Consider the following 11920-nt stretch of genomic DNA (forward strand, 5'->3'; position numbering starts at 1 on the left):
CCTCAATATTTATTAATAATATTACTTTGTAATTATTGTAAGAAATAATACTGTGTTTATATCAACTAATTATATTAAGCTAAAGAATCAGGGCTTCTCGCTTCGGTGAGTCAAGCATTTTCATGTATACCACGCACGCCACACTACACCGTTCTGCTAGGTAGTCCGTCGCGACAGCACGAGAGCATAGACTTTGGCGTTAGATTTCTCAAATAATATAGTAGTGGACACTCTGAAAATCACCATACTAACGTAAAAAAACCTCTTCTTTCGTTTCAAGTCATAAAAAAAGAATTTGGAACATCGTTTTAAAGATACAATATGTTTTTATTTTTTTGGGGTTATGTTGACTTTATTTGTAATTTTAATGATTTGATCGAAAAGCTGAGGTCAAAAGTCGTGGGTAATGCTGACTTTGATTTACCTAACTCGTCAATTTGATATTATAACTAAACGATAAAAGGTAGTCTCATGCGCTGCCTGTACGATTCGACGTGAAATGCCTCGTACATATCTTTCTATATTGTGTAGTTGTTTGTGTGAGACATTCCGCGCAACCTGTTGTTCCTCACAAATCCACACCCACCCACATCCCTGATTAGAGAAGTTGTGAAGGACCTAAACATATTGATTGGCTCATCCCATTTAATTTTAAACAATGATTCGAGCATAAGGCAGGTTTCCGCAAAATTTGTGCCAAAATTGCTCGATTCCACCTAAGAACAGCAACGCGCTGAAATTGCTTAGGTGATGGTAGACTCGGTCCACGACGACCCAATTTATCTTCAGAGAGTCATAAGTGCTAAAAAATCATGTTATGTTGAAAATACAGCTCAGTCATCCCAATGGAAGCTGACCGCATGAGCCAAGACCAAAAAAGCGCATCAAGTTTAGTCAAGCTTAAGATTTTGAGCACAGTTTTCTTCGAATGCATTATGAGTTTTTTCCACAGGGTAGTACGGTCAAAAATGAATATTACCTGCAACTTAAGCGCAAGTTGCATCAAGCAATCTTCGAAAACGTCAGAATTTCTAGAAGAACAAAAATTGGCTGCTGCACCTTGATAACACTCCTGCTGATACATCGTTGCTTGGACGCAAATTGTCGGTCAATAAACAACACAGTAATACTGCCTTAGTTACCGTATTTCCCAGAGCTGATCTCTTGTAACTTTTTCCTGTCCGTAAAACCTAATACACCCAAGAAAGAATTACGCTATACTACAAGTAAGGTAATAAAAACGTCATTGGAGAAGGAATTAAATAAAACCACACAAAAAGGACTTTTTACGTGCCTTGAGCATTGGAAAAATGATAGCATAAGTGTCTTATATCAGAGAGAAGTAATTTATTTGATAGTATACAAAGGGGGATAACATTTTCATGAATAAATAATCACTTTAAAAAAAAATTTTCAATAATTTATTAACATATTCTGTAGGTACACTTATTATTAACAATTTTTTCTCATCCTAGAGACAAACAAGTAAACTTGATGTACACTGACGTATTTATTATATCCAATGCTCCATAGTACAATTAGTAGTTAATTTATATATATTTAATTTTACTTTATTCGTAACCTTATAGCTTCTTGTGTGCTAACGTTTTTTTTAAATATTATCGCCAAACTGTGCAATAAACTTTTATTTTTATACATCTTTGTATGAGATGATACTAATATATGGATGAACTTTTATTATTCTTTCTTATTTGATATTGAAACTATAAGGCCCTTATTATGTCGGGCCATATTACCGAGTCGAAGGCATCCTTGACGTCAAACGTCGCCAGAACATAGATGCTCCTACTTTTATGAGAGGGTTTCCATGTCTCTTTAACCAACTCAAGAACCTCAGCCACAGCCATGACCGTTGAACGCCCTTTTCAAAACCCATAATGATTTTCCGAGAGGCTGACTTCTCCTCTTAAGCGAGTTCTTATCAGCCTCTCAAGCATTTTTCCACAATTGTTCAACATACCTGGGGGTCGGAATGACGACGGGAGCAGGGAAGGAGGTTTGCCCTTGTCCAAAAAAACAAGCCTTTGGATCTTCCAACGCTTGCTGAACAGTCCAGCGCGCAGGCACACATTCAACATGTCCAGCAAAACGTTCGGTTTCTCCACAGCTATGATCTTAAGGATTTTAGACGGCATCCCGTCCGGGCCAGGGGCCTTTCGCTTTCGATGCCACCAACCTCAATTCATCAAGGGTAAAGAGAGGCACTTGGCCTGTACTTATGCCCCCCCCCACCTCCTATCGAGATGCTCTGGAAAAAAGCAGGAGACAGGAGAAGGAGCGCAATATCGATGATCGTGCCCCGGTTATCCGACCGCCTGAAAGTTGCTGAACTACCAGAGTTCTTGACGATAAGGTCTAGCCTCGCGACCATCTTTAGCACCGCCCACCTCTTGATGAAGCGATGGCCTTGGAGTTGGAGTCGCCGGCCTGGACTACGTTACCGTTTGTCCCACACTTGCGAACAGCATCCTCGAGTTTGGCAAGCCACCCTCTAAAAACGCCAATCAAAATTTTAGGGGAAATATAGCAACTCACGTAGTATACACTCTCACACCTGATCCACACGAAATCGTCTCCGCCTCCGGTGTCGGATTCAAAGAGCCTGTCGCTGCGGATCAGGATGGCCGCGCATTTCGTCCTGTCGCAGTACCAGTCCCAGCCCCCTAACGTGCGGGACGGCTCATTTGTAAAAAGCAAGTCCATACCCCGGGCACGTGCAAGATGTCCCAGCAAATTGTGCGCGAGTATGGTTCTATCAAGGTTTACCTGCAGGATCACCGCCATTTTCGCTGAGCTTCTTCTGCAAACACCCGCATCGTGGCCCCTTTCACCACACTTGCAATACGCCCTGGTCCTATCAGGCCCGTCACACTGCCTGGCAATGTGGCTGAAGCCCAGGCACTTGAAGCAACGCTCAGCTTTGGATTTGGGCCGCATCTTGCAGTTCACTCAGCCCAGCCTTAAATGATCTATCTTATTCAGGATCGTAGCTGCCGCCGCAGGTGCCTCAACGTAGGTAACCCGATTTCTTCTGACAGTGCCAAACAACAACCGCACCGCCATGACAGGGGCCCTCTCTTTCTCAAAGTGCGCTTAAGTGCAGCCTGCACGTTCTGCTCTGTCACCGTAGGGTCAACGTCTCTAATTTCATATGTCACTCATAGTGGTAGGTATATTTTATTATTTTTTTTTTTTTTTGTGAAGGGAGGGGAAATGAATTGAGGCACACCGCAGGGACAGCGGTAGTGTGATGGATTTTTTTATAAGACCACCCATACCCACTGAACCCCCCTTCCCCATGCCGCGTGGCTTTAGTTTCCCTCGGAACCGCGTTAACATTACTTCAGGGTAGAGCCACTAGGGAGACCATAGCGTCTCACAGCATTAACAAGCAAGCTCGCCACCATTTTCTAGAGGTGTCAATCCTCTCGAATCCTTAAAAGTGGTCTCTGAAGACCGGCACCCGTTCTCTAGCGCTTTTTTGTAGGCTACATTCTTTGCACGCATGCTTGATGCTTTCTTGCTGATAACTAGAACTACCTAGAGCAGCATGAGTTGGCACGATTTCATCAGGGGGTTACTTACTCCTACTTCTTTTCTCTGAGAACCGTCCAGGCAAATCTATCCACAGCCTTTCAAGCATCGGCACTGCTCAACATGACGTTGATAATGCTTCTAGGCGTGACATACCTACCTAAACGGCTCTCTATCTCCTGTCGCTGCTAGCGCCACCGCACACACTAGAAGAAAGTGTGCTCCTCTGTAAAATCTATCCCAGGGCAGTAATTGCTACTAGGTGTTGGTCTTATTGCCATGCGGTGAAGATATGCATTAAAACTGTCCCTGTCCCGAAAGGAGCTGGGTGAGGTTATAATTAACCTCACTGTGGCTATGACTGAACCATGGACGCAGGACCGATATGAGACGATGTGTCCACCTACCCACAGCAGCCTCGTCCCACTCCTGTTGCCAGCATCGTATGCTTTCCTCCTTTCTGATGTCGTCTGACTCTGTTTCACCTGCCATGAACCCGGCTCTTTGCTCCTGCGCCAAAAGAATGATGGGTACAGTTCTCGCGATCACCATCACCGCAGTCGAAGACACTGTGTGATACGCACAGGCGACCCGCTACACAGATGTGAGGCAGTCCCAAAGCCATGACATCAACAGCGCATCCGCCCAGACCTCCGCACCGCAGAGCATGATGGAGTTCGCCACCGACGCAAGAAGCCTTCTTTTGGATTCTCGCGGCCTACCGATGTTTGACATCAGTCGCAACAGAGCCCCTGTTACCTTTAGGGCCTTTGCCGCAGTTCTCTTAATGTGTTCCCCGAATGTGAGTCGAGAATTCACTCACACTCCGAGGTATCTGACCGCAGGGCTCTTGCAGATCGCCGCACCCGCGACGTTCACACGAAAATTATCGTCAAACCATCGCTGTCCAGTGAGGACAACCATTTCTGCTTTTTAGCCAGCCAGCTCGAAGCCGTGGTCCCCCAGCCACTCCGAAACTCTGAAAATCCCCTACTGTATCCTAAGCTCAGTATCTTGCTAGGACGACCAGGGCAGTATCGTCCGCGAAGCCCACCAGTTTTACCCCCTCGGGCATTTTTAAGCGCAGAAGCCCATAGTACAGGAGATTCCAGAGAGCGAGACCCAACGTGGAGCCCTCAGCCACCCCCGACGTTAATTTCACCTCTTGTGGTCCCTCTGTTGTGTTGTGCCGAAGCACACGGTCCTGGAGATAGTCATTCAAAATCCTTTTTAAGTACGCCGGTACCTCCTGTTCGCACAGTGTCCTCCTTATGTCGGACTAACTTGCCGAGTTATTCTTAACGTCTAGGGTGATCAGAACACAAGCATTATTTGTTTTGTGAGGAACTTGCCATGCCCGTTTCACAGACTCCAGAACCTTGGACAACGCGTGGCAAGTTGATCTTCCAACCCTGAAACCGTGCTGGTTGTCGGTTAGACTTACTACCCCTCGCAGTCGCGTTTGGATCAATCGCTCCAGTACGTTGCCCGAGTCGTCCAGCATGCATGAAGGCCGAAATGACGCTGGGGTTGCAGGTGGACACTTACCATTGTCCAGAAGAACGAGGCGTTTGATCTTTCACGGTCCGCTAAATATGCCTGCTGTAAAGCAAGCATTAAACATATCCAGCAGAACATATGGTTTCTCCGCTGCCACGATCCACGATTAAGGATTTCATTAGGTATTCCGTCCAGACCTGAGGCCTTTCGTCCCGGCAGTGCCAATAGAACTGCCGACAGCTCCCTTTGCGTAAACAATGGAACCTCGTTGACTACGGCCGTCTCATTTCGCTCCTCTTCCAGATGAACTGGAAAGAGCGCCCCGACAACGTCCTGCATGAATGACGGCTCCATGAGCCCTACTGATCCCGAGCCACTCAATCATTTTGTGACCATGCGGTAGCCCAGGCCCAAGTGTCACAGTCGATCTCGGCGACGAGCTCGCGCCAACAGCGGGTATTGCTTTCTTTGATTGCCCTCACCAGTTTTTTCTTTGAATCCTTGTTAAGCGCCACCGGATCCTCCGCATCTTTCCTTCACTGGAAGCGCTGGGATCTGCAACGGAATCTGCGGCACTTCCTTCGCATGTCAGCGATTTCCTCAGTCCACCAATAGTTCGGTTTCCGACTTGACCTGGCTGATTTCCGGGGCATACTCACGTCACACCATTCTTTGATGCATCGCATGGTGAATCCCACAAGCCGCTCAGCCTCCGCTGCACCTTAGATTTTGTTTGGGTCAGCTGAAGGTGGCACAGTGGCTAGGGCTTCGTGAAGTGCTTATCGATTGAGTCGCGCAATATTCCACCCGACAGCTCGCGCCCTAAGCGCCTCCCATGACACAGCACCATGCAACTCACTAAGTTCAAATGAAACGAACTGATGATCACTCGCCAAATAGTCCTCTAAAACCCTCTAGGTAGACACCCGCGCTGCCATTTCCGGTGTCGTGAGCGTCACATTGACTATCGAACCCCTGGTCCCTATTCGCCGGAATGTCGCCTTGTTACCAGAGTTCAACACGGTGAAATCCAGGCTTGAGGCCATCTCCAACACCGCCCGCCCTCTGGTATCGGTTTGCATTTCACCCCAAGTGGTGGCCTTGAAGTTCAGATCGCCGACAATTGCCACGTCACCCATCTCCCCCAACCCACGTACGGCATCCTCTAAGACAGCGAGCTGCTCCGGAAAAGCGAGGATTGCTATATTTGGGGAGATGTAGTAACTTACATAGGTAACGCGACTGCTGATAAATAATCCACGCGAAGCCAATCCCGGTTCCGGAGTCGGAAACCATGAATTTGTCTTCATTGCAGACCACCACCGCCGCCGCACCCATACAGTCGTTGTACCAGCATGTTCCTGGACGGCCACAATACTGTTCACTTATCATGAGCAGCATCGCTCCCCAGTCCCAAGAGTACTGGTCTAGCATTATCCACCAGAGCCAGAACCTCTGTAGATTGCCCTGCAGGATCAGCGTCATCTTTTCCGCTTGTCTCCTTCAGCCGCCTTAAAGGCCGCACATACCGCAGATCGACGTATTACCAAAGTCTCCCGTGAGATCAGAGTCTTGACGTCCCCACTCCCCGCTGTGGCATCCCAAATAGCTGCTGCCAACTTGCCCCAGTTTTCAGTGGAGGTTTCCCTCAGTTCGACAAGGACGCCTCCTTCCGTCCTTGTCTCTGATGAACTTTACCCCCGCCCCTATTTTCTTTACATCTACCTTCTTCATAAGGACTAATACTTCGGCATTCTTTTTCCCCTCGAACGGTTTCACCAGGATCGCTTCCGGCTTTGTACTTGGGCGTAGTTTTTTCAGGATATGCTCTTGGTTAGATTAGAGACAGCAGGGGCCTTACTTTTACTCTTGATAGCGTGACGGGTTTTTTTTCCATCATCCACTCGACTGAATTTTCTCCCATCTGTGTTCCTTTTTTTTTATCCTTCCTTTCAGTCATGCTCCTGTCGAGTCAGTAGTAGTAGTAGTTTTTTTTTTTTTTTTTTTTTTTGTGGAGAAAGGGGTAATGCACAATTAAGGCACACTGCAGAAACAGGGGTAGTGTAGGACTCAGTGGATTTTTTATTAGACCACCCATACACAATGAACCACCCCCCCCCCTATGCCGCACGGCATTTGATCCACCCCGATACCGCGTTAGCATTACATCAGGGTAGAGCCACCAGGGAGACCATCGCGTCTCACAGCATTAACGAGCTAACACGCCACCATTTGCTAGAGGTACTGATCCTCTCGAGTCCTGAAAAGGACTCAGGGTCCCTGAGGACCAGCACCCTGTCTAGCGCTCCATAGTAGGCCGCTTACCTAGCAAGCACCACTATAGGCTTGATGCTTTCCCTTGCTGAGAGGTAAAAAAGTAATCATCGCAGCCTGAGTCCACCTTAGCCTGCCTTTCAACTCAAAGCCCCTTTGCCTTGTTTTCGTCTTGCTTGGGCCTTATCCCTGCCCTCTTCTAGCGCTTTTTTTAATGAACGGCAGCTCCCACTGCCTGCTTCGTGCTTGGTGTCCATTATTGGGCAAAAGAAGCACCGTGCTGGGCCTGGACAATCTTTCTTGCGCTGGTTTGAGCTTTCACACCATAAGCAAAGCTTAGATCTGTTTTCGTCCTTACAGTTGCCTGAAACGTGTCCATATCCCAAACATTTGTAACATGTTGTTACTTCAATTCTTCTTCGTACTCGGCAGCTTACGAAGCCAACTCGTAACCTGCCTTCCTCTTCTGCTTGTCTGGCAATTGCTCCGTCCACCTTTATCAACGCCAGCCTCTGTCCTCTGGCATTTGGCTTTAAGAGAGCTATTTCTAGCTCCTAGCTCTTAAGTTCAAAAGTCCTAGCAAAAGCCTCTTTGACCTCATTTTCCTCTACAATAGCATCCAGGTCTCGGACCGCTGATGTCACTTTTTTGTTGCTCATTTTGACAGTACCCTGTCCGGCTACTGACTTGTCAATTTGCTGTGAGAATGCAATATAATGAATGAAAAATAGCATTCTGTACGCCTTTGTCCTTAATAAGTATGTCTCCTTTTTTTGTAGTGACAACACTTTGGACTGTCACATGTGCCTTATCAGGGTCAAAGTTTGCCTTCATCGTCTTCAGCACCTTGGCAAAGGTCTGCCCTTCGGCCATCTTCACTACTACTGTTGTTGTCGCGTCCACTTATTTCTTCTGGCTTGTTTTGTCATTTAGGAGAATCTCTTCGTGTTTGCCACTATCTGTTTTCTTTTTCTTTAAAGACATGGTTTGCAGGCGTTTCTCAGGGCTGTCCGATGGGCTCCTATTTCTTTTATTTTGTTCTATTTCATTTAGGGGAGTGTTCAAGGTTCTTTTTGGTACATGCCGTCAGAAATTATTTCGCCTTTGTTCCCTCCACTGCACGGATTCAAATGATTACTTTCAAGCGTTTGCATACACTTCTTCTTCATAAAGAAAGCCTTATCTTAGCACCTCTACCTTTTGAAGGTGTTTAAGCGTGGCTTTGAGCCTATTATTAACAGTGTTCGCTGTGATGCCGTACTTATCGTTGATCAATTGTAGCGTCTCTGTAATATCTTTCGTTGCTGATTGGACTTCATCAGCAACCTGCTGTCGCTTTACTCTGAGCTTAGAACCATTTTCTTCTAAAGAGGCAAGCTCCTCCCGCGTCTCGTTGCTAAATACAGACACGTTGCTATCCTCGTTGTCGTTGGTGCCTACGCTCGACAGGCTTCCTCTTCGTCCTTTGTCTGTAAAAAGGGCCATGGAATATTTAACAGTCCTTGTTGGCCATGAGACACGTCTTTGTCCATGGATCCTGCGACAGTCACCCAGGCTTTTAGCGGATCAGAACTGCTGGTGGATTTTTTTAGAGAGGTTACCGCCTGGGGTATAAATTTTGCATCGACGTTTTTATGTTGGCATCTTTTTAAATGTTATACTGACTCGAGAACACCAGCACTACCCTTTTGTCTGAAAGTGAAAATTTGGAAAAGGTTTAAACCAAGGCAGCAGGTCTTTCTGTTACCAGAGAGAACCACTACTTCCTTGGGCCGGCCGGGAGTCGCCACTGTGCCTCAGTCCCACCCGCTGAGACTGCCCTGGCGTTGGTAGTGGTAGTGGTAGTGGTAGTTTTCTTTTTTTATGTGGAGGGAGAGAAAATGCATAAAGGCACACCTCAGGGACAGTGGTAGTGTGTGACTCGGTGGATTTTTTTTAGATTTGCTAGAGGTGCCAATTTTCTCGAGTCTTAACGAGAACTCGAGATCCCTGAAGATTGGCAACTGTTCTCTAGAGCTACAACATTTGATGCTTCCCCATGCTGCTGCCTAAAAGGCAGCCTCAGCGTCCCGCGTGACGGTCTTCTCCTCTACCTTCTTAGGACGGATCACTGACCCAACGTAACCTTTCACCGCCCTCCATCTTTCTTCGGTGCAAAGCATCTCAGAGATAATGTTTTCAAGAGTGGACGTCACGCCGAGCTTGTCCACCAGTTGCTGGCACTCACACCGCCATCTCTCGCACACGAAAAACGTATATTAGACGGGATTATCCACAGCGGGGCAGTAAGCACATCTAGGGGACGCTTTCACCGCCACGCGATGGAGATAGGTATCAAATTGACAATACCCAGAGAGGAAATAAGTGAGTTAATAATTCACCTCTCCGTGTCCTCTCTCCACCCATAACCGCAGGTGCGGTATCAACCGGTGAGTCTACCTACCCACACCAGCTTGACTACTCTCCTGTTGCCACGTCGTCAACGTTTTTTCCCGCATGTCGCTATCGCTTTCGTCGCTGGAGCCCAGAAACTGCCTTCGCCGCTCCAGCGCAAGCAACACAACAGGAATTGTTCGTGTTATTACCATAACAGCAGCAGAGGAAACCAGGCGGTAGGCAGAAGCGATCCTCAGCAATCCGATTCGCTGCACCAATTTGAGGTGCTCCCGGATATCCCTTCTCGCAAGCGCGTCCGCCCACACCTCTGCGCCGTACAGCAGAATCGAGTTAGAGATCGACGCAAAAAGCCGTCATTTGGCCTCTCGCGGGCCCCCAACGTTTGGCATAAACCGTGTTAGCGCTCCTGCAACCTTGGCGGCTTTGTCGGCTACTCTCTTGATGTGCTTCCAGAAGGTGAGCTTTGAGTCGATTTACACCCCCAGGTAGCTCACTACCAGACTTAGGCAGATTGCCTCACCCGTAATGTTCAGGTAAAAGTCTTCTCCGAACCACTTTTGTCTGGGTAAGACGAACATCTCTGTCTTGTCGATCGCTATTACAAAATCGTGATCCCGCAACCACTCCGACACTATCGCGACCGCCCACCGAATTTCGCGTTTGGCCTCCTCTCGAGATCTCGCTGTGACGTGCAGTGCTACGTCATCAGCAAAACCCGTTAGCTTTACCCCTGGAGGCATTGAAAGGCGCAGAAGTTTATCATATACTAGGTTCCATAAGTCAGGGCCAAAAGCGAAGCCCTTTGCGACTCCCGACGTCAGACGCCTCTCTCTTGGAATATGTTTCGTGTCGTACCGGAGTACACGATCGTGGAGGTAGCTATCCAGTATCTTTCTAAGATAGTCCGGTACATTCTGGCGCCTTAGCGCCCTTATAATGTTGAACCATTCAGCCAAGTTAAAGGCGTTTCTAACGTCGAGAGTCACCAGGACACAGGCACTCCTCCGTCGGCCCGTCAGCTTCACCCACGGAGGCATTTCAAGGCGCGAAAGATCGTCATAGACCAGGTTCCAGAGGTCAAGCTCAAAGACAGATTCTTGCGCGACTCCTGACGTCAGACGCTTCTCTCTTGATCCGTCTTTTGTATCGTACTGGTGTACTCGGTCCTGGAAATAACTGTTCAGGTTTATTATCAGGTAGTCCGGTACATTTCAGCTCCTTAAGGCCCTTATTATGTCGGACCATGTTGCCGAGTTAAAGGCATCCTTGACGTCAAGCTTCGCCAAAACACAAACGCTCCTCATTTTATGAAAGGGTTTAAATGCCTCCTTTACCGACTGAAGAACCTCCACCACAGCCATGACCGTTGAACGTTCCTTTCGAAACCCGTACTGATTGTCCAAGAGACTGACTTCCTACTGATTGTCCAAGAGACTGACTTCCCCTGTAAGACGAGTTTGTATCAGCCACTCCAACATTTTTCCAGAATTATACAGCATGCACAAAGGTCGAAGCGACGACAGGACCAAGGGGGGTGGTTTGCCCTCGTCCAAAAGGACGAGCCTTTGGATCTTCCACCTCTCGCTGAACAGTCCGTTGCGGAAAGATGCATTAAACATTTCCAGCAACACGAGTGGTTTTTCCCTGGCTATGACCTTGAGGACTTCGGATGGCACCGCGTCCGGACCAGGGGCCCTGTGGCCCGGCGTCTCCGAAACCACTGACATCAATTTATCAAGGGTAAAGAGAGGCACCTCACCTACACTCATGTCCTCCCGCCTCTTATTGGGATGCTCTGGAAAGAGGCAGGAGACTATCCTCTCCAAGAAGAAAGGCTTCATCGGTGCCACTGGGTCCGAGCCGCTCAGTCTTTTTAGCGTGACTAGGTAACCCAGGCCTCATGTGTCCTCATCCACCTCAGCAATGAGTTCGTGCCAGCATCGGTTCTTGCTCACCTTAATTTCCCACACCAGGATTCTTATTGTGTCCCTGTAAATGGCAACAGCCACCTCCGCGTCTTCTCGATTTCTGTGTCGCTGTGCAAGACGGCGTAGGCGCTGCGCCTCTCCTCGCACTATTCGCGTTCCTCCTTTTTGCCTTCTGCTGGCACAACCAAAATCGCCTCGGGCCTAACCCTGCGGTGCTTCTTATCGGTGACTTTAGGGGGAGGGGGTAGCAACTTACCTTCAAGGGG

Source organism: Copidosoma floridanum, unplaced genomic scaffold (genome assembly GCF_036245765.1).
Source record: "Copidosoma floridanum isolate Cflo_tuat_1 unplaced genomic scaffold, Cflo_Japanese_pri ptg000008l, whole genome shotgun sequence".
NCBI classification, from domain to species: Eukaryota; Metazoa; Arthropoda; class Insecta; order Hymenoptera; family Encyrtidae; genus Copidosoma; species Copidosoma floridanum.